Source organism: Hyperolius riggenbachi, chromosome 9 (assembly GCF_040937935.1).
Source record: "Hyperolius riggenbachi isolate aHypRig1 chromosome 9, aHypRig1.pri, whole genome shotgun sequence".
Taxonomy (NCBI): Eukaryota; Metazoa; Chordata; class Amphibia; order Anura; family Hyperoliidae; genus Hyperolius; species Hyperolius riggenbachi.
The window spans coordinates 147,287,510-147,311,412 of NC_090654.1; the positions used below are offsets into that span (position 1 = coordinate 147,287,510).

General features: G+C 42.5%; 1 non-coding gene across 1 annotated transcript; it reads right to left on the minus strand.

The window, feature by feature from the left end:
• Nucleotides 1-11,831: 11,831 nt before the first annotated feature.
• Nucleotides 11,832-11,905, minus strand: TRNAN-GUU (transfer RNA asparagine (anticodon GUU)). The gene has a single exon. It is a non-coding gene; the product is annotated as a tRNA-Asn (tRNA).
• Nucleotides 11,906-23,903: the final 11,998 nt, after the last annotated feature.

A 23,903-nucleotide genomic window follows, 5' to 3' on the forward strand; every position in this document is an offset into this window, starting at 1 on the left:
TATTTTCCCATGTAAAAAAATGTAGTTGTTGGCGCCACCCACTTTTTCTAACCTTGATATACAGTCACTCAATTATTAGGTTTATGAGCTTTGGGGTCTTTGGTATCAATAATTTGTATATTCCCATTGAAATTAAGCAAATTTGATTGGTTGTTTGTGGCTCCACCCCCTTTCTGAATTAGGAACACCAGTCACCCAGTGACCAACTGTAGCAGGTTTGAGGCATCTGCTATTAACAGTGTAAGAATGGCAGCAATTTAAATATCCCCCATGAAAATCAACAGCTGAATTTTGAGGCCTCTGGCATTAACATTGTAAGAATGGTAGTAATGTAAATATGCCCTTTGAAAAATCAATAGGTGAATTTTGATTGGCTGTTGTAGGCTCCTCCCACTTTCTAAATATGAATCCCAGTCACCCAGTGACCAACTGTGCAAAGTTTAAGAACCCTGCCATTAACTGTGTAAGAATGGCTGCAGTTTATATTTTCCCAGTGAAATTTGGTTTTGGCTCCGCCCACTTTTTGTAACCTTGACACACAGTCACTCAATGACCAAGTTTGTGAGCTTTCAGGTTCCTTGCATCAAAAATGTGTGAATGGAAGCTGTTTATCCAGCAAGGAAATCTGATTGGCTGTTTGTGGCTCCGCCCCTTTAGTGAATTTGGACTCCAGTCACCCAATGACCAACTGTAGCAAGTTTGAAGCTCTTTGCCATTAACAGTGCAAGAATGACAGCAGTTTTAATATTCCCCTTGAAAATCAATAGGTGAATTTTGATTGGCTGTTGTAGGCTCCACCCACTTTCCTGAATATTAATCCCAGTCACCCAGTGGCCAAGTGTGCCAAGTTTTAAAACCCTGTGATTAAAGAACAACTGAAGAGAGAGGTATATGGAGGCTGTCATGTTTATTTCCTTGTAAGCAATACCAGTTGCCTGGCAGCCCTGCTGATCCTCTGCCTCTAATACTATTAGCCATAGCCCCTGAACAAGCATGCAGCAGATCAGGTGTTTTAGACTTTAAAGTCAGATCTGACAAGACTAGCTGCATGCTTGTTTCTGGTGTTATTCAGATACTACTGCAGAGAAATAGACCATCAGGGCTGCCAGGCAACTGGCATTGATTACAAGGAAATAAATATGGCAGCCTCCGTATACCTCTTACTTCAGTTCCCCTTTAACAGTGTCAGAATGGCTGCAGTTTACATATTCCCATTTAAAATGAATGGCTGAAATTTGATTGGCTGTTTTATGCTCCACCCACTTTTCCTGGATTTGTAACCTCGGTCACCAAGTGACCAACTGTGTCAAGTGTGGGGACTTACAAGACAGGCTAGTCCTACAGGATCTAATGGACTTACTGGAAGAAAATGAGAACCCAAAAAAGGTGGGTGACACCCCTTTCAGGCCAACGTCTAAATACTTACCTTCATTGAGTATATGTCCAGAAGTAAAAATATTTTTTGAATTGGTTGGTAATGATTTAGAATCACTTGACAGACAGAAAATGAGAGGGTTAGAAAATTTAACGGTTGTAGAGAGACGGGCTCTAAAATCTTTGAGACAAAGAAAAGATATCCTAATAAAAGAGGCCGATAAAGGCGGTAACATCGTTTTATGGACTAAGGATAAATATCTTAAAGAAGCCAATAAGCAACTTAATAACCCTGATTATTATGGTAAATTACGAGGTGATCCTACGAAGGGGTGTCAAGAAAGATTAAAGGTGATTTTGGATGAAGGTGTTTTTGGGGGAGCGATTAATGAGAGAGAAAGGAAATTTTTATGGGTTGAAAAACCCGTTACTCCAACTTTTTACATGCTCCCCAAGGTACATAAGAATTTGGAGGAACCACCAGGGAGGCCCATTATATGGGGTATCGGCAGTTTGAATGAACGCTGTAGTCAGTTCATTGATTATTATTTGCAGCCCCATGTGCAGGGCTTGGAGTCATACATTAAAGTGATACTTAAGTCAAAGCTAAAAAATGAGATTTACTCACCTGGGGCTTCCCTCAGCCCCCAGCAGCCGATCGGTGCCCTCGCAGCTCCGCTCCGATGTCCCAGGACCCGCCGGCGAGCACTTCCGGTTTGGCCGTCACCGGCCGACAGGCATGGGAACGCGAGTGATTGTTCGCGTTCCCAGCCTGTATATCGCCCCCTATGCTGCTATTGCGGCCAGGAGGCCGCAATAGCAGCATAGGGGGCGATATACAGGCTGGGAACGCGAACAATCACTCGCGTTCCCATGCCTGTCGGCCGGTGACGGCCAAACCGGAAGTGCTCGCCGGCGGGTCCTGGGACATCGGAGCGGAGCTGCGAGGGCACCGATCGGCTGCTGGGGGCTGAGGGAAGCCCCAGGTGAGTAAATCTCATTTTTTAGCTTTGACTTAAGTTTTCCTTTAAGGACACGGGAGACCTATTGAGACGGATTGATGGTTTGGAGATACAGGAGGATGTGTTTTTTGTGACATGTGACGTGGAATCCCTATACTCAAATATTAATCATGAGGATGGATTAAGAGCGGTCAGATATTTTTTGGAGATGGGGAGCTGCACCAAAAGAGACCTTCAGAGCTTTATATTACAGCTTCTGGATTTTATCATGAGAAACAACTTTTTCTTGTTTGATGACACATTTTACATACAGAGAAGGGGGGTGGCCATGGGAATTAAATGTGCCCCCTCGGTGGCTAATCTGTTTTTGGGTTGGTGGGAGAGGGAGGTTGTGTGGGCGTCGTCGATGGAGGGGTACCACCCCTATATTTTGGGGTGGTATCGCTTCATCGACGACCTGTTCATACTGTGGCAGGGATCCCAGGAGAAGTGGTTCGAATTTTTGGATAGATTAAATAACAACAAACTAAATATCAAACTTACATGCAATGTCTCAGACAGAGCTGTGGATTTCTTGGATCTGAAGATCTACAGGGGACCACAGGGAGCCATACAGACAACAATATATCGTAAACCAGCTTCCACCAACAGTCTACTGGATTTCAGGTCCTATCACACGACAAACCTAAAGACAAATATACCCACAGGACAATTTATTCGACTCAAGAGGAATTGTTCAACGACAGAATGTTTCGAACAGAAAAGCCAAGAGCTTAAGAAGCGATTTAAGGAGAGGGGATATCCCAGAAAATGTATAGAAAAGGCACATAAGCGAGCAAGATCTACTCCCAGGGAAGACCTCCTAAATTCAAGACCCAGGAAGGAAACCAAGTACACAAGGTTGGTGACACAGTACAACACAGGGTGGAGACACATACAGGACATTTTGCGGAAGCACTGGTCAATTCTGCAGAATGACCCTGTAATTAAGCAAAGCATAACACCATATCCGAGTGTGACAGCTAGAAGAGCACCCACGCTTAGAAATTTGTTAAGCAGGAGCCATTTTGACTCCGTTAGACATCAAGTAGGCATTGTGGGCAACTATAAGTGTGGAAGGTGCTCTGTGTGTCCCATGATGAGAGTGACCAAAAGTTTTCAAAGTAATGTCACGGGTCGAAGTTTTGAGATTAGACAGTTCGTGAACTGCCAGTCAACAGGGGTTATTTATTTCATTGAATGCCCTTGTGGCAAGCAATATGTAGGCCAAACAAAAAACCAACTAAAAGTTCGTCTCCAGAAGCACATGTCTACCGTCAAATTGGCAGCCAGAGATAGGCGGGAGAACAAGTACATTACTACAGTGGCGGAACATGCTTTGGATTTCCATGGCGGCTCACTTAATGGGTGGTCCTTTATGGGTCTGGAAAAAATATCGATGAATATTAGAGGAGGGGACATTGCTATACGTCTCCTCAGGAGCGAATTAAGATGGATTCACAGGTTGAGGAGTCAACAACCTAGGGGTCTGAATGAGGACACTAGTTTCGGATGTTTCCTAGGCAAACACTAATGTTTATGTGTATATTTATACATATGTATATTAATGGATTTCTCCTTTTATGTCTTTGCTCCTTGTCTTTCCCAGTGTTCTAGCAGTGTTCCCTTCTTAGGGAGGGTCTATGGATCAGAACATGGTTGGTGAGTGGATATATATGTTTTTTGATCCACGTTTTTGGTGGGGTGGTCTGTATTCTGATCAATAGTCACCCAGTAATATAACACCTTTTCCTTTGCCTTGATACACTTATGGTAGGGGCTCTGCCACTTGAAGGTGAGCAGGTGGCAAGTAGCCGACATGTGGGATTAGTGGTTTTGACCTGTTTTATTCACTGGAACTTTTGATTTATGACTCGTGACTGGCGGACATAATGGGCTTTGTATGGTTGTCTCCCTTGTTCCTCGTTTGGTTTTTGAGATCCGGGGTGAGCGGATCTCTTTATTCTCCACTCATTTATGTTTTCCTTTCTAATCTGGATAGTATAGTTAATAGAAAAATACTTGATGTTTTTCCACCTTATTTGGAGTACATTATGTGATTAACTAATTGAGGTTTTATTTATACCTTTATTTAGATAAATACAAGATTTAAAATGACTTTGTGAACATGGAAAGAAGATAAGATTCATTTACTGGATTTTCTCATTTCTGGCTGCAATACCGCTTTCGTCCACATGATGGCGACATTGGCTCATTTATTGTATACAATGCTGTGCAAATGCAGTTTAAAAGATTCCGTTGTTTCGGCAAGATATTGATGTTTAATAGAATTGGTGATTTGTTAATTTAATTACTGTGATGTCTCAATTAAGTTATTATGTGATTATAGGTATATATTTAACTGTGCCCCCTACGCATGCGCGCGCTTTTACGAGACTAGGGATTCACTGGCTTTGAGATACGTCATCTGGGTCAGGAGGAACGTGCACCAATCAGAGTGCACGTCCTCCGTGACCAGGAAGTGCGGCCGCACTTGAATACTTGGCGCAGTTAGGGATATAAATGGGTTTCAAGCGGGGTTTTTTTGTCAGCCTCCTCAGAAGCAGCAGCTAGCTGCGACCGCGCAAGGCATCTCCCCTGGCTCCCCACGATCATTTGTCTGGTAAGCAGATGCTATACTAGTCACTGAATTGTCCACATTGGATTACACTGTAAAGGTGATCTTGACTTGTATTCCACAGGGAATCAATATACTTTGCCTGTAAATTCTTGAGCACTTTCTTGACTATTTGATTTGTGGTGGTCTGTGTGTATGCGCACGCCCATCCGTTTTTTGATGGGTGTGGGCATGCACACATATACCCACCTCTTATGCACTGGCACCTTTTTTCTTCAGATGATGTTTTTTATGATCTTATTGATTTTTGAGTGATTATTCACATATATGTTTTGTATATCTAGGTAGGGTTACAGCACCTAATTTTTCATGGCATTGACACTTTTTTATTGCACTTCAAGCACTTTGCAAAAAGGAATTTTTTGTACACACTAGGCATCTGCCTGAACCAGGATTGTATCTATTTATATAATTGATGCATGTATATATATCAATTTTCCTATTTATTAGTGGGGGCTTATATCCATTACATTGGCAGCCTCTGGGAGCTTTTTAAGATTTTTAATTGTTTTTAATTGTGAACCGGCTTGTTGAAATAAAGATTTATGACTTGAATTGGAGACATTGTGGAGTATAATTCTTTTGATGTAGTGCCCTAGATGGCTTTCTCTTTTTCTTTAATGGTGGTACTCATTTATGCTTGATTGCCACAGGGCTAAATTTGGAGTGCACGGAGATGCACAACATATGATAGTGCTCATTTATGGTTATTTGTAAGTGTGGGGACTCTAGCTTGATTACTGTGAGAATGGCAGCCTTGTACATTCTTTCCATTGACATGAATGGGTGGAATCTGATTTGCTGTTTGTTGCTCCGCCCTGGTGTGTAGGGGGGACGCGAGACCCCCAGAACATATCATCTCAGGTAGTAAGGGATCTGTATACCAAGTTTCGTTCAAATGGGTCAAGGCTTTTTCACCTGATCGCGGCACATACACACATACACACATACATATACACATACATACATACATACATACAATTTTATATATATAGATTTTAATAAGCTAAAAAAAAACTCACTTTCTCATTCAAAAAAAAGACCATCCCCACAAGCCGGCCCAAAAACTACCACCCTAATAAAAACCAAATCCTCCATCAGATTGGCTATAGGAACCCCTAAAGAAAGCAGGTCACCAACAGCTAGTTAGCCTATCATATGTCCATGTACTACTGAGCGTCCCCAGTTCAATACAAAAATGGCTCAATATAGAAGTAACTGATTGTGCAAAAAAAAAAGTGAAGTATACATATATCTGGACTTATGGTTCACTGGTGCCGCTATAATATAAAGTCAAGAGTGTTGAGCTGAAATCCTGGTCAGAAACATATACGCGTGATGGAACAACCAGATTGCAATCATTTGTTGGACTGAGATGACACTCATGCATATTCATATGAAAATCTTCCAGTAACAGACCATAGGCATCAATATTTCCAGACCACTTGGAATGGTTCCTTGCCTAAACAGACCACCATGGGCTCTATTCACAAAGCATTTCATAAATGACTTATTTATCACCTAATTGATAAAAATAACCTTTTATCACATTTACAAGCAAAACAATCACTAAAAGTAAGTTGTTTCTGATTAACTAAATTTCATTATTACTTTTCTTACCTTAAAGTAGTTCTGCGCCTGCGCAGTCCGCTCCGGCCCACATGGCGGTGACGTCATCACCGGGGACCGGGTCGGAGCTCCGGCGAACGGCTGACTTCAGAGCTGCGGCGAGGGAGGTCCTGGGAGCTTGGGGCTGGAGGAAGCCCCCGGTAAGTATCACTCTTTTTCATAGATTTGCCCTGATAACTCCTTTAAGTATATTATATTTTTGCTCTATGGGAGCTTAAAAATGTCTCTGAAGACAGCCCAATCAGCCAAAAACATCCACAGGTCTCCTTCAACACAAAACAGGTATCTGGGTATCTGGATTCAAAAGATCACTCAAGGTCAAATTGCAGCCGCAGATCTCTCATTGCATGTAGTGTGTCATAAATCACAAGGAATAGTAGGTAGCATTGCAATCACTTATTTCAAAAATGGAACAGTCTCACCCGTCCTCATGTAGTATAGCGTTTTTGTAACCATCACAGCAAGAGTTCAGAGTCCCAATCTCCTCCGTCCTGGCATAAGCAGATGACTTCACCAACTGTAATATGAAAGCAGCACCAGACAGGCAATGCTGGATCTTCTTAGGTGACCATGCGGAGTTCCACTTGCTAACTAGTTGTCATCAGAGCAGCCATACGGTGTATTGCCCCTGTTAAAACATATATAGAGAGCCCGCTGCACCGTGGCGGCTGCGTGCATCTGTCCCCCCCCCCCCCCCCCCCCTTCCCGGCAAACGTCATGCCGCTCCAACCATGTCTCAGATTTTCCAGGCTGCAAGGGTTTTGGATTCCTCTTTGAAGGAAGCAGAGCCAGCTGGAGGGTCTTCTGCCTGGGAAGAGGAGACACCCAAAAGCTCTTCTAAGGGAAAGTTATATTGCTAGGAATTGTTAGACTATATATGTCCAGCATTAAATATTCAGACTGAAAAAACGAAACCTACAACAGTAGAGGATGTAATATATTCGGAGCAAACAGTCACTAAAGCGATGGGTTTTCCAATTCATAAATCCCAAGTTTATTTGTTATTTGTTGAATTTTATTGAAAATTAATTTATTTGTTGAGTTTAATTTAAAATGAATGGAAAAATAAGTAGACTAACGGTACAACATAAAGGTTTGCTCAGAAGCCTCTGAAGACGCGGAGACACGGAGCGAAACGGTCGTTAGGTGGCCCCACTGTCCCCCACCTCACCCCACAGCCATCAGGAACAGGGTAGGCAAGATTCTTGTATGACGCAATTGAATATTTTTAAATGTATCAGCCGGACACAATAAAGCTGTTTTATATGTTTGGAATGTGCAAGTGCTAGCCTGCTCTCTTCTAACCCACATAAAGGTTTGCTGTCAAGTATGGCATTGGTGGAAATATCGGCAGAGAGAAAACTTAAAACGTTTTTGTTTGGTGAAGTATAATGTACAGAGATTGTACTTACAGGAGACAAAAAAGCAAGGCATATACCCCAAGCAACAGACAATAAACTTTTATCTAAAATATCATAATTTTATTTATCAAAAAATACATTCACACATGAAATGTAAAAAAAAGATGGGGACCAATGGTGGTTGATCAGGCCACCGACTCCACATTCACACACCACACTCAATCATACAGCCTCCTAGTATTTCCATATAAAGTTAGGGGAAATCAAGTTTGTTGAAAAATTGCCGGAATCATCGAGACAGTTCCAAAAAAGTTTCAGTCAGGGCCCTAATGAGTTCCTGTAGCAACCAAGATTCTATGTCAAACAAAAATTGCAGTCTGTGTAGTTCCATATATGTTGACCAGCAGTTGGTAAACAATACACCATATGGTGAAGCAATGGGATGAAAGCCAACAGCCACTGCTACAGAATGCCTTTAGTTAGTATGATAGAGAGTTAGTTGCAGATAGCACAAATTAGAGTATAAGAAAACCACAACGCTTTGGCACTTTCCTTTACGCTCTGCAGGTCACCACAGTGCTCACAAATAAACATATGCAGGTGCCCATCACCAGACAAAAAGGCACAAAGATTGGACATTTCTTCCTCACAGAAAACCACAAGGTTATTCCAATCCAATAAAATTAAGTATACATTCACTTACTTCAGGGGTCCTTTTAACAGGGACCCTTAGCATGTAAAACGTATATAGTGCGACAGCGCGCACAAATCAAGGTGTCAGTGTCAGCAATGCCCAGTCTCCAGTTCCTACCGGTTTCGGCCTTTCGCCGTCCTCAGGGAACACTGGAGACAGGGCTAAGTGAGAATATATAGGCATTTGATCACTTACAGTAAATGGTAGATCGTCTGGGGCTATGCTTCCGCCTCCCGCTGCTGATTCAAAGTGCTCCATAGCTATTAGTTAAACTGCATCATGTGGCCTGGTGCTGAGGCTTCTGGGTACTGTAGTTTCCCCAGAGCCTCACGCCGTATGCTGCAATAGGTCCAAAGCAGTTACATAGGGCAGCGCTGTGCAGCTATTGGGCAGTTCCGATCAGGTGACCTAGTCTTGAGGCTTCTGGGTATTGTAGTATTTCCCAGAGCACCACATACTGTATTGCAGGGGACCGAGCGGTCACATGGGGCAGTAGATCGGCAGTGACGGGTGGTAAAAGAAACCAAAACCACACGTCCTGCATTTACAGTAGATATGCGCATTGTCACCAAGAGGGCGCTCAAACTAAAATAGAAACATATTATAATGCCACCATTTGGTCGCATGCATAACTACTACACCTAGGGGGCGTTGTAATTAAGATCGTAATGTAAAAACAATTGCTATTACAGCAGGCTTTACAATCAGGGCTGTGGAGTCGGTACAAAAATCCACCGACTTTGACTCCTCAGTTTAGGATTCCTCCGACTCCTCGACTTGAAAGTATGTAACGTGAAATTCGTCTCTTCACTGCCTACGCTTAGGAATTTTAAAAGACAACTGAAGTGAGAAGGATATGGAGACTGCCATATTTATTCCCTTTAGTCATAGACTAAAACTAGTTCTTAGTAAGAGTACTTGTAAAGTTGTAAAAGGTACAGACCGGAACAAAGAACATCTATCATGCCCTAGGCAATGTAACTGTGGGTACATGTAAGAGTGATGTGCAGGGGGATATGGAGATTCTTCCTCTATTACACATTCTTCATGCACAATCTGAACCAGGTTTATGGGTGATAGACAACACCTCTGTGTTCAATGTGCACAACATTCTCAGTGGATTCCCTGCAGCTCTGTGGAGAGTGCATATGTAGAGTATAGTACTACTGTGTAACAAAGTAAACCTGAGACAGATGAAATTAAAGTTGTATACATACCTGGGGCTTCCTCCAGCCCCCTTCAGGCTAATCAGTCCCTTGCTGTCCTCCTCCGCCACCTGGATCTTCTGCTATGAGTCCAGGTACTTGAGCCAGTCTGGCATAGTGCGCATGCACACACTACGCCGCCGGGAGCGTACTGCACCTGCGCAACAATATTGCGCAGGTGCAGAACCCCTTTGGCTGTGGAAGCGGCATGCGGCCGGACTGTGCTGACTGGCTGAATTACCAGGACTCATAGCAGAAGATCCAGGTGGTGGAGGTGGACAGTGAAGGACTGATTAGCCTGAAGGGGGCTGGAATAAGCCCCAGGTATGTATAAAACTTATCTTTTCATCCTTCTCAGGTACCATTTAATTCGTAGTCACCAAACCAAATTTTAACAACATATCAAATTATTTGATTTCAAAAGCATACATTTGCATAAATCAGAATCAACGCAGAATTATTTCCATCTCATTGACCATCTCTATTAGTGACACGGCTACACATCAGGCTTTATACCTACAGCATTATTTATTTATTTATTTGTTGTATTTATAAAGCGCCAACATATTACGCAGCGCTGATGTTAGTTAGTATATATAAGAGATTCCTTTAAAAATAAGGGGACTGCTTCATTGAAGCAGCACAAGTAACTAATTTTGATTGGTTTATTTCATTTTTGTGGACTAAGCACAGCTATTACTGTATGTATAAATTATTTATGATGACTATTATCTGAAAAATAGATTTTTTTTTTCATATTTTCTATTTTAATTACAGTTTAAATTCATTAGGAGTCGGAGTCGGTGCATTTTTTCCCGACTCAGACTCCGACTCCAGGCACCCAAAATTGCTGCGACTCCGACTCCACAGCCCTGTTTACAATAACACATAACTTATCAAACAATGTGCTACAGTTCAATAGAATAAAAGAAAATTAAAATTAAACACTTGATCACTATAAAATTACTAAAATATGAAAAAAATATTCCAATATAACACGTTATAATTAGAGATGGCCCGAACGGTTCCAGGCGAACTTTGGGTGGTTCGCGTTTGCACGCAAACTTTCCCAGAAGTTCGGTTCGCCCCCATAGTGTGCAGCATTAGGGTCAACTTTGACCCTCTACATCACAGTCAGCAGGCCCGTTGTAGCCAATCAGGCTACACTATCTCCTGGAGCCACCCCACCCCTTATATAAGGCAGGCACCGCTGGCCATTATAGTCGTTTGTGTCCCTGTAGTAATTAGTGAAGGGAAAGCTGCTGGTAGACTCTCATAGGGAAAGATTAGTTAGGCTCTTGAAAGCTTGTTAGCTTGCTCCTGGCTGATTGTTATTCCTAAAATAGCACCCCACAACAGCTCTTTTGAGAGCTAATCTTGTTCTTGTGTTTGTTTGTTTGTTTTTAACCCCCCTTCCCTCCTTCCCTGCTCTCTCTCTCTCTCTCTCTGATTTTGTCTTCCAGGGATTTGTAGGCTGTCAAAAACAAGCTCAAATACATTGACCAGGAATGAAACCCAGGTCAACTGCTTGGAAGGCAGCTATGCTCACCACTATACCACCATTGGCCGGTAATCAAACCCAGGTCAACTAACATTACAGGCTGAAGCCAGCCATTTCACTCATCTCTTCAACTACAACAAAGGCCCAAGGCCCAGGAGTAGTCTTAGCTACCATAATAGCTATGTTACGGTAGGGCCCTTATTACACTTTCTCTTATAGAGCTATGGAAACCGTTTTGCCCATGCGATAAAGTGAGGTGCAAAAATGTAATCATGCCTAGCAGGGGATGGTTTCAATCCATCAACCTCTGGGTTATGGGCCCAGCACACTTCCGCTGTGCCACTCTGCATTCTGCTTACATTTGTATACAATCTTCAAGTTTAAGAAGGGTACATTAGTTATCGTACACAAAACACAAAAGGCAAGGCTGTCCCTGGGTGGGCTTGAACCACCAACCTTTTGGTTAACAGCCAAATGCGCTAACCAATTGTGCCACAGAGACTGTGTATGTAGTTGCTGCTAAATGGCTATCTGGGGTTCTCTTCGGACAACTGTTGAACACAAAAGGCACGGCCGTCCCTGGGTGGGCTTGATTGGTGGTATAGTGGTGAGCATAGCTGCCTTCCAAGCAGTTGACCTGGGTTCGATTCCTGGCCAATGTATGTGAGCTTGCTTTTGACAGCCTACAAATCCCTGGAAGACAAAATCAGAGAGAGGGAGGAGAGATGATTACACTCCCTGATTGATGTATACACATGCAAGATGTGTGAAAGCACTTTAGGCCTGCAATTTAGCATTCAATGTGATTTCTGCCCTTAAAACGCTGCTTTGCATCAAATCCAGATTTTTCGCCAGGTCTTTTGGCATGTATTCCACTCCACCATGTCCCCCTCCAGGTGTTAGACCCCTTGAAACATCTTTTCCATCACTTTTGTGACCAGCATAATTTTTTCTAGTTTTCCAAGTTCGCCTCCCCACTCCGCAGGCTATTGCGGTTCGCAAAAGTTCGCACAAACCGAACTTTTGCGGAAGTTCGCAAACCGAAAATCAGAGGTTCGGGCCATCTCTAGTTATAATAATGATAAAAGATATTTGCAAGACTTCCGGTTCCGGCGCCCGCATGGAAGCAGAGGGGAAGAAGAGCTCCGGCTGATCTAACGCCGAAAGATCCCCTAACCAGCCGATAGTTTGTCCGCAAACCCCTCAGGCACGGCAACATACTGATGAGCTAAAACACACGCCATATGGAGAGATATCTCACGCGCTCCAACACAGCACAACAGCCGGACCAGTGTGAGGCAGATACGGAGACGCCCAGGATGGCGGGGGCAAAATCTGCGCAGAAGGCCAAGCGCTCACAGAGCAGAAGAGATGCGGAGGAGGAACAATGAGACATATCAGACACTGACTCCGGGGACACAGAACGAAGTAGCCAGTCTCACAAAAGGTATGCTATGCGTATAGACTACAAAGAACTAGCTGCGGAAGTTGGGAGGGCCCTGGCACCAGATATACAAGCCACGATAGAAAAGTCCATTGCTAACTCACTTAAGTCCCTAAAGCGGGAGATTACTATACAGTCCAAACGACTCGCAGAAGCAGAGCAGAGGCTGAGAATATGTGAGGATGACCTGAATAAAGCAAATGTGACTATCGAACAATTGCAGCATGATAATTCTGCTGCGTATGCACGCATTGAAGACCTAGAAAACAGGTTACATAGTTACATAGTTACATAGTTATTTTGGCTGAAAAAAGACATACGTCCATCGAGTTCAACCAGTACATAGTACAACACCAGCCTGCTCCCTCACATACCCCTGTTGATCCAGAGGAAGGCGAAAAAACCCTTACAAGGCATGGTCCAATTAGCCCCAAATGGGAAAAATTCCTTCCTGACTCCAGATGGCAATCAGATAAAATCCCTGGATCAACATCATTAGGCATTACCTAGTAATTGTAGCCATGGATGTCTTTCAACGCAAGGAAAGCATCTAAGCCCCCTTTAAATGCAGGTATAGAGTTTGCCATAACGACTTCCTGTGGCAATGCATTCCACATCTTAATCACTCTTACTGTAAAGAACCCTTTCCTAAATAAATGGCTAAAACGTTTTTCCTCCATGCGCAGCTCATGTCCTCTAGTCCTTTGAGAAGGCCTAGGGACAAAAAGCTCATCCGCCAAGCTATTATATTGCCCTCTGATGTATTTATACATGTTAATTAGATCCCCTCTAAGGCGTCTTTTCTCTAGACTAAATAAACCCAGTTTATCTAACCTTTCTTGATAAGTGAGACCTTCCATCCCACGTATCAATTTTGTAGCTCGTCTCTGCACCTGCTCTAAAACTGCAATATCTTTTTTGTAATGTGGTGCCCAGAACTGAATTCCATATTCCAGATGTGGCCTTACTAGAGAGTTAAACAGGGGCAATATTATGCTAGCATCTCGAGTTTTTATTTCCCTTTTAATGCATCCCAAAATTTTGTTCGCTTTAGCTGCAGCGGCTTGGCATTGAGTACGATTATTTAACTTGTTGTCGATGAGTACTCCTAAGTCCTTCTCCAAGTTTGATGTTCCCAACTGTATCCCATTTATTTTGTATGGTGCTAGACCATTGGTACGACCAAAATGCATGACTTTACATTTGTCAACATTGAATTTCATCTGCCATTTATGTGCCCATATAGCCATCCTATCCAGATCCTGTTGCAATATGACACTATCTTCCTGAGAGTTGATGATTCTGCACAATTTTGTATCATCTGCAAAAATAGCAACATTGCTCACTACTGCATCTACTAGGTCATTAATAAATAAATTGAAGAGCACTGGACCCAGTACAGACCCCTGTGGGACCCCACTGCTAACAGTCTCCCATTTTGAGTACGATCCATTGACCACAACTCTTTGTTTTCTGTCCATTAGCCAGTTCCCTATCCATGCACACAAACTCTTCCCCAGTCCTTGCATCCTCAACTTTTGCACCAGACTTCTGTGGGGAACAGTGTCGAAGGCCTTTGCAAAGTCCAAGTATATCACATCTACAGCATTCCCAATATCCATATTAGCATTCACTACCTCATAAAAGCTGAGCATGTTAGTCAAACAGGACCTGTCTTTAGTAAACCCATGTTGATGCTGAGAAATAAGATTATTTTCTACTATGAAGTCATGTATAGTATCTCTTAGTAACCCCTCAAATAGTTTGCATACAACTGATGTTAAGCTTACAGGTCTATAATTTCCTGGATCAGATTTTTTGCCCTTCTTAAATAATGGGAAAACGTGGGCTGTACGCCAATCCACTGGGACTCTGCTAGTTGCAAGAGAGTCACAAAAGATAAGATAAAGGTCACGCAGGAATAATTTGAGACTGGTGGGAATATCTGAGGAGATCCCCCCAGACCAACTCCAGAAAATATGTGCAGAAGGGATACCAGCTTTATTGGGCCTGCAGACGCCATTGAAGGTAGAAAGAGCACATAGAGTGGGCCCGCTTAAACCTAAGGGCAAAAGGCCCTCCCCCCGCATGGTAATGGCACGATACCTAGACTACTCGGATAAAGTTTCACTAATGTCAGCATACAGAGCAAGAGACAGTGATCTTATCGTTCAAGGCAACACAGTGAGGCTTTTTAATGATTTCTCGGCAGAGGTGTCACAAAAACGCAAAGCATTTGTTCCCATTTGCACGTCGTTATTGGCCAAAAGCCTGAAATTTGCTTTAATTTACCCAGCCATCTTGAAGATAACAGATAATGAAGATAAACAGCATACTTTTGATACGCCAGAAGCAGCACGCTCCTTCTTACAGCGCTATGACCGCAGACAGCAAGAAATGCCAGCGAGCCCAGCGCGTTCAACTTCTGGCACCTGAACTACAAGAGCTACCAGCTCTCGGGCGAGATGTAGACATGCATTATGGCAGACTAAGTAGTCAAAATCTGTTACTCCTAATAAGAAGAAGGGCAATCATAAAGCTCTTATTGTCAGATGATTTGCTTTGGTGAATACTAAGTGCCTTTATACAAGAACAAGCTACAGTTATTATAGAGGGGTTTGTTAAATGTTTATATATGAAAGAAGATCCTGGGTGTTTAAAAATGATCTACAGAGAAGTATTTGGAGTGGTATAATGTGCGGGGAAAAAGTGAAGTCAATGATGTTGCTAGTTTTTGGGGACAGACAGAAGGGGTTTCAACAAGAGGGTACAGGGAAAAAGGGATGGGGACAAAAGGGTTATTGTGCTCAATGCCAGGTGTATAAAGATGTCATCTCAGACGGGAGAAGCCGTACCAACAATACCCCAATAAACGTATTGATAACATAATATGAAAATAATCTCTTGGAATATCAAAGGTCTACAGACCCCTGAGAAGCGTTCCAAAAGTATCCGGCACTTAGGAAAATGTAGACCAGATATTTGCCTTCTGCAGGAGACTCATCTGCGAGCAGATCAATTTAAATATATGAAGAAATACTGGGTAGGGGCCGTTAATGGGTCCCCAGCAGTTGGCAAAAAGGCAGGAGTATTAATCCTAATTAGCAACAGGCTGACCTATAAACTACTATCTGAAAGCCACGATACAGAGGGTAGATGGGCAACGGTGCGGCTTCAGCTGTCCGGATAAATTATGGTGATATATAATGTGTATGGGCCCAATGATAAGCGTGAAGATTTCTTTGACAACCTACAAAATAAACTCTTAACAGACAAATGCCCTAATCTAATAGTGGGAGGTGACATGAATACGGTTCCTAACATGTGGGAAGATAGAAGCCACCCAAAAATTAGCCTTAGACATAGAGACAAATTCTTACAACCTTTTATGGAAGCATGTAATTTGATTGATTCATGGAGGTATAGATACCCCCAAGAACATGAATATTCATACTACTCACCTAAACATAAGAGTTTCTCTAGAATAGATATGATACTGATTGACCGCTCCTTATTACTGCGATTAAATAGAGCAAATATAGAAGATATGCTTATTTCTGATCATTGACCAGTCCTACTAGAAATGGAAGATACACATCCACGAGGCACAGATATTCTATGGCGCTTCCCAAGTAAATACTATAAAAACGAGGATTTTGAGAACAAGCTTAAAATGTGGTGGGCGGACTACGTGATAGATAACAAGGAGCATGAAAACTCTCCAATCTTACATTGAGAAGCAGCAAAAGCGGTCCTGAGAGGAAAAATTATTTCATATGTACCTGCCCAAAAAAGAAGAGCACAGGAACAATACAAAGCAGAAGTGAGTAAAATAAGAGAAGCCTACAAAATATTTAAACAAACCCCAACTACTGAAAATAGGGATAAGTGGCAGCAAGCAAAATTTAAGGGAGATCTGTGGTTCAAATTACAGGTAGAAGCCGAAAAACCATACACAAACTTAACATTCCACAAATATGGCGAAAAAGTGGGTAAACTACTCGCAAACATAGCTAGACATAAACAATCGCAACAGATACCCACCCAACTAAAAGATACCGTGGGGACAATACACTCACATCCTAAAACAGTTAACAGCCTTTTTAAAGAATATTTTGCAAATCTATATACATCCACAAGGAAAGATCCTATTAGATTGGATGAGATACTACCAACCCTCCCAATCAGTAAGCTCACGGAAGATCAAATTAAATTCTTAAATGAAGAAGTGAAAGTGCAGGAGGTCAGGGAGACCATCAAAGAATTAAAAAATCAAAAGGCCCCAGGCCCAGATGGGCTAACAAATAGCAGAACCCTTAACAAAGCTCTTCAATAAAATGATAATGGATCAAACCTACCTTCACAGGAAAGATGTCATATATTAGGCTCCTACCTAAAACGGGCAAAGACCTGCAAGATCCCGGGGTGTACCGCCCCATATCCCTCATAGATCAGGATGCAAAGATCCGTTCTAAAATTTTGGCTAACAGGCTATCCACGATTATGCCATCTGTTATCCATAGAAACCAAGTCGGTTTTATCAGAGGAAGAATGGGAGTGACCAATATTCGGAAAATATTAACAATTCTAGAGCATATTAGAGCATATCCGATATCATATAAATCTGCAGCAGTGCTTTTATTAGACGCGGAAAAAGCATTCGATAATGTAGAGTGGGACTGGATGCTAGGGGTTATGAAAACAATGGGGTTTCATGGTTCATTCCTGAACGCCATTCAAACAATATACTCAGATCCGCAAGCCAAAATTTCGACCCCTGGATTTATCTCGGAATCCTTTCCCATAATGAAAGGATTGCCCCAAGGGTGCCCCTTATCACCCTTACTATTCAACTTAGCCTTGGAGCCACTAACAGCAACACTTAGACGACACATTCAGGGAATTAAAATTGGAGAGACTGAGACACAGCAGGCCCTATTCGCGGACGATATTCTGGTATTCCTTCAAAACCCCATAAACCGGGGGCGTGGCTTGGCGACGCATCGAGATGGCTGCCTAACTCTGAGCTCCTGCTACCCGTCCGCCTAAAGCTTCTCTCGTGCTTCTCCCCGCCAACCTTCCATGGAGAAAAGGACCCCACGTCGACAGCAATCAACCCCTGCACAAAACAAGCTAAGCCAGACACAAGCAGGAAGAACAGTACCCGAGATATTCCACTCGCTTAATCTCCGCTCACAAACTTCAAAGATGGCGCCGCCGAAAGATCCGGCCTCTGCCCGCTCATCCCCGGAGTCCTCCCCACCTACGACATCCAAGCCGGCTGATAAACACCTCAAAGCCCCGACCTTGGCAGACATGTACGCTATGGCGGAGGACATAAAATCCTCTTTTCAAAGCGCCATAGCGGAGGTCCGTAGCGACGTAGCTGCTATAGGCCAGAGACTGCACACGCTAGAGGCGGTGGGGGAGAAAAGAGACCTCAAGCTGAAAAAACTTCAACAAACGGATCAAGCTCATAAAGAAAGACTGGATGATCACGCCAGAAGACTCGAAGACCTCGATAATAGAGGCAGAAGATGTAACATACGCTTGAAAGGCCTACCGGAATCGGTGACGCAGGACAATTTACTGAAAGCATTATCCGCCATCTTTAATGACTTGCTAGACAGGCCCGCGGATACCCCAATTGGCTTTGTACGCGCACACAGAGCTCTAAGACCGAGAGCTTCTGAAGGTATGCAACCCAGAGACATAATTTGCTGTTTAGAATCGTTTATATTAAAGGAAGAAATTATGCGGGCAGCTAGAAGCCAAGAGGCCATCTCGTTTAATGATAATAATATCCAGCTCTACCAGGATCTTTCTCCCATTACTTTAACTAAGCGTAGAGCAATGAAACCACTACTATCTGCCTTAAAAGAGAAAGGTCTGTCGTACAGATGGCGATTTCCATTCGCACTCACAGTACAAACAGATGGGAAAATCTACACTCTGCACTCCATTTCGGGCCTAGCAGGCTTCTGTGACGACTTAGACATCTCGGCCCCAGACCTTCCAGATTGGGACGGCGACTTATCATCTTACTCTTCACAAGCAAACAAAAGATACAGATCCAAAGATCAAAACGAAGAGGAAGAGGACTCTAGCAATGCAGCTCTAACCTCCTCAAAAATAACAAGAAGCCAGTCCCAAACAGAAGATCCCCTGCAGGAACTTTCGGACGAGGACTAATTCACCGGAGGGTATGCAGAGTGTTTAACCTGATAAGTTCTCCCTACTGACTGTCGGTCACCATTTTCATTTTTCCCTCCTCCTTTTTAACTTTTTTCTTTTTATCATTGCCCTGCGTCCCCCCCCCCTGATGTTCCCCAAACATACCATCTGGCCTGATGACTATTTTTTAAACATTTAAATGAGCCATATACTCAACGGTTATTACCTATCCCACAACATGATGGCTGACCAGATAGCGACCTGCTAATGCTGTCCTATGGAAGACCACGTCAAATGAATACACCGTATTGTCTCATACCACACTGTAACATGGTATACCTACATTAGGTGCCCTGTCATTTTCCCTGGAGAACTATGAGAATCGGTCATTCTACGATAGCCATGTTTCTGGATCTATAAGAAAGTTGGAGTTCACCTACCCAGAGTTATTTTACTTTATGTGGGGGGGATGTGGGCGATTGAATGGGAGATCTGGAAATGCATGGTGTCCCTATCCAAAGTCATTTACAGTACATTTATGCCCCTCAGGGTAAACACTATTTGTTTTATTAGGATCTAAGATTACACAGGTAATTGTTGTCTTTCCTCCCTGGACCGGGGGAGGGGTGGGGTGGGGGGGAGACATGGGAGTGAAATGCTGAAATAATTTGCCGCTCATGGTAGGATCGCAAATATTACTTTTCTTCTCATTTTCAATTTTTCCGTTTTATACTTACTGCGGTCCCACCCTGAGCGGCTAGCTTTCTTTAAAAGTTGTCCCAGATATGTCATGTTGCAAAGGACGCTTCTCCCCGTGCCGCTCTTTCCCTCCCTGCCCTCCTACTGGCCATAAATTAAGGAATTATCAAAATCTGACAAACGGATACCTATTGTATTAGCAAAGTCTATTTGACTGGCTCAGTTATGTTATGTTATGATGTGGATAACTTCCACATTAAATTTACTTTTTACTTTTCTCCAAATTGATGTGTAATCAGCTTTAAGGGGACAAATTGGTCCATGTATAGGCGGACACAGCAATAGCCTCACATACTTAAGTTTTAAATAACTCCTATAGTGATCCCTATTGGGCACAATCTTTCTGTCGCCTTCCACGACCCTCTCACAGTGTACTTCGATATACACTGACCAATCTGCCCGACATTGTAGGTGAGCACAACACGCCTCATTGTGCTCACGTGAAGGGCTCTTCACAGATACTTCTGATATTGTGAACGGTGATACAGAGCACACATATAAGAATTGATTACACATGTGTCATACTATACTCTTTACACTTTATCTTTTTCTCTCCCTTTTTGGTGTTGACTTTCCCTCCCTTTTTCTTACTGCTGAAACAAACCACAACCGACTGTATTCTAGTACCATAAAATCTGTATTCGAATTGACCAATACCGTGTATGCAATGAATAAGACAACTACACACACCTCAGTAGGCCTCATACAAATAAATATTTCATCTTTAAATGTGAATGGCCTTAACACACCTGAAAAAAGGTCTACAATTTTTGAATTTTTTCGCAAACAGAAATCTCACATACCTTATGTTCAGGAAACTCACTTTCGTACGAATCATATCCCATCCAGATTTGACTCAAGATTTCCAGTGGCATTTCATGCTACCTCACCCACTTCAAAAACAAAATGCGTCTCTATCTTTGTTCACAAAGATCTACCCTTCATACTGGAGGAGGTTGAAAAAGATCCTGAGGGACGTTTTATATTTGTTAAAGGTAGAATACACAGACGACAGGTCACGCTGGCAAACATATACACCCCTAATAAACAACAAACATCCTTTCTCTTCAATACCATACACAAGTTACAAGGCTTTACCCAAGGCATTCTTATTATGGGTGGAGATTTTAATGTACCCCTTCATCCTCTAGTAGACTGTTCCAATGGTTCTTCAATGCTTTCCTACAGAGCCCTTAGACACATAAAAACAAATTTACAACGTCTATCTCTACTGGACTCATGGCGCATCTTCCACCCTAAAGATAAGGATTATACTTACTTCTCTCGTCTCCACAATAAATACTCTAGGATTGACTATTTTTTTGTGAGCCAGCGTGACCTCTCGTTAATATCAGATTCCAAAATTGGAAACATATCCATTTCTGACCACGCACCAATATTCCTGACACTGACACTACCTGAACAGACCTCAAAGACATGGTGTTGGAGACTCAACCCTAACTTGTTAGCCGACAAAGCGAGAGTGCAGACCATCTCACTCTCACTACAATCATATTTTGAGCTAAACAACACTCCTGATGTCTCAGGCATAACAATCTGGGAAGCTCACAAACCAGTGGTCAGGGGAAAGCTCATCAAAATGGGAGCTAAACTTAAAAAAGAGAGAGAGGAGGGAATAGCAGCTTTACTAGCGGAAATTGCTAAACTAGAGAAAATACATAAACAGACTGCTGTTGTCCAAACAATGGAGGAGCTGTCTTTGGCAAGAACGAAACTACATTCTTTATTATTTACAGATGCCAAACGTAAAATCCTAGCTGGGAAAAAAATCTTTTATGAACTCGGCAACAAAAGCGGAAAATACCTAGCTAGAACACTCAAAAAACAATCAATTTGCAGACACATTCCCTCCATTGTAGACAGCAAACATAGGAAAATAGTGAAATCTGAGGAGATTGTAGAAGAATTTAGAAATTACTATCAGTCCTTATATAATCTAAATACCTCTTCACAGTCCCAGGATCTGACCTCTGCTAGACACACTAAGATATCAGAATTTCTCCAAAAACATAGTAAGTCTCTTTCTATGACAAATGATGAGAAAAAGGAGATGGAATCTCCCCTGACCACTGATGAATTCTTAATGGCAGTAAAAGCTTTAAAAGCTGGCAAAGCACCAGGACCTGATGGTTTTACATCCCAATACTACAAATTATTCAAACACACCCTGGCCCCGGCATTTCTTTCGGCCTTCAACGCAGTTTCCCCATCTTTCACTCTCTCCACACAATTTTTAGCAGCCCACATAACAGTGATACCTAAGGCAGACAAAGACCTACAACTTTGCTCAAATTACAGACCAATTTCTTTATTAAATCTTGATGCTAAAATCCTGGCAAAAATCCTGGCCAATAGAATACTCCCCTATGTTCCTGGTCATATTGGGAATGATCAAACTGGTTTTATACCCGGAAGAGAAGAGAAAGACAATGTTATGAGGACAATTGGAGTAATGGCATACACCAAAAAACATAACATCAAAGCGTTTGTCCTCTCCACGGATGCGGAAAAAGCTTTCGACAGGGTGGCATGGAATTATATGCGTGCCACCCTGTCGAACATCGGTTTGGGACCTTCTATGTTACAACTGATTGACATACTTTACTCTAACCCCTCCGCGCAGGTGAAGGCAAACGGTTGTTTATCTAAAACCCTTACAATTAAAAATGGAACAACACAGGGATGCCCCCTCTCCCCACTTATATACATACTTACACTAGAACCATTTCTAAACGCCATAAGAACAAATCAGGCAATTAAAGGCATTAAAATAGGTTCATCATACAATGTAGTAGCCGCCTTCGCAGACGACCTTCTCTTCTATCTAAGAGACCCCATAACATCACTCCCAAATCTGATCAAAGCTTTCGAGGAATATGGCAGTATCTCTAATCTAAAAATAAACTTCCGCAAATCACAAGCTTTAAATATATCTATTGACTCAAAGGTAATAGAAACTTGTAAGACTTCCTTTACATTCTCTTGGACCTCAGAACACCTACGCTATTTAGGTATTAACTTAACATCCTGTTTTAAGGACTTGTTTAAAAAAAACTATGAAACTCTAGGAACTGCGTTGAAGGCCGACTTACTGAATTGGGGTCAAAAGAAAAGTCTTTCCTGGTTTGGTCGCATGGCGTCGGTCAAAATGAACCTGCTCCCCAGATTCTTATACGTTAGCCAATGCCTCCCCATATCCTTGCCACCCTCTTATCTAAGAGACATTCAAAAACATGTAAACAAATTTTATCTGGGGGGGGGCAAACCCCCAAGAATCAAACGAGCAACACTCATCTTGCCAAATTAAACGATGGAGTAGCCCTTCCAGACCTACACACATACCATGTTGCCTCCCAGTTATGCAGATCAATTGAATGGTCAAATTCTGAAACACCAAAACAGTGGGTATTGATTGAACAGGAGATCACGGGTATCAAGGCTCAAACACTGGGCTGGACTGACATTTCACCAGCCGAACAAAAATCCTGGGCTAACCCTCTAATCTCAGCTACTGTTAAAACAATGAGGAGAACGGTGCCATCCCTGGGACTGTCATCCTTCCCTGGCAAATTGACTCCGCTGCTAAGCAGCCGGGCCTTTTTGCCAGCTTATGATATCCCATTCCTTCAAAACTGGCCAGATAACGAGGTTCCCAGAATAAATGACTTTATTCTCAATGCTTTGGTGAAAACCTACTCAGAAATCTCTTCCCTAAGGGATGATGCTGTTCTCACTCAATGGCAATACTTCCAAATCAGACACTACCTAAATTCTCTAAAACATAAATTCAACTGGGTAAAACCCCTTACCCCATTTGAAAACATGATTCTGACAAAGGACACACCTAGACACTTGGTCTCGTTACTTTACTAGTTATTATTAACCGTTTCTGACCAAAACAAACCCAAATACCAGGAACAATGGGAAACTGACCTGGGAATGACACTACATACTGATCAGTGGCAAAAAATTCTCACACTAAACCACAAAGGCTCTTTATGTGTGAACATACAAGAACTAGGATATAAGATCATCTCTCGCTGGTACAGAACCCCAATTGTACTACATAAAATATACCCTTCCATCCCAGATCATTTTTGGA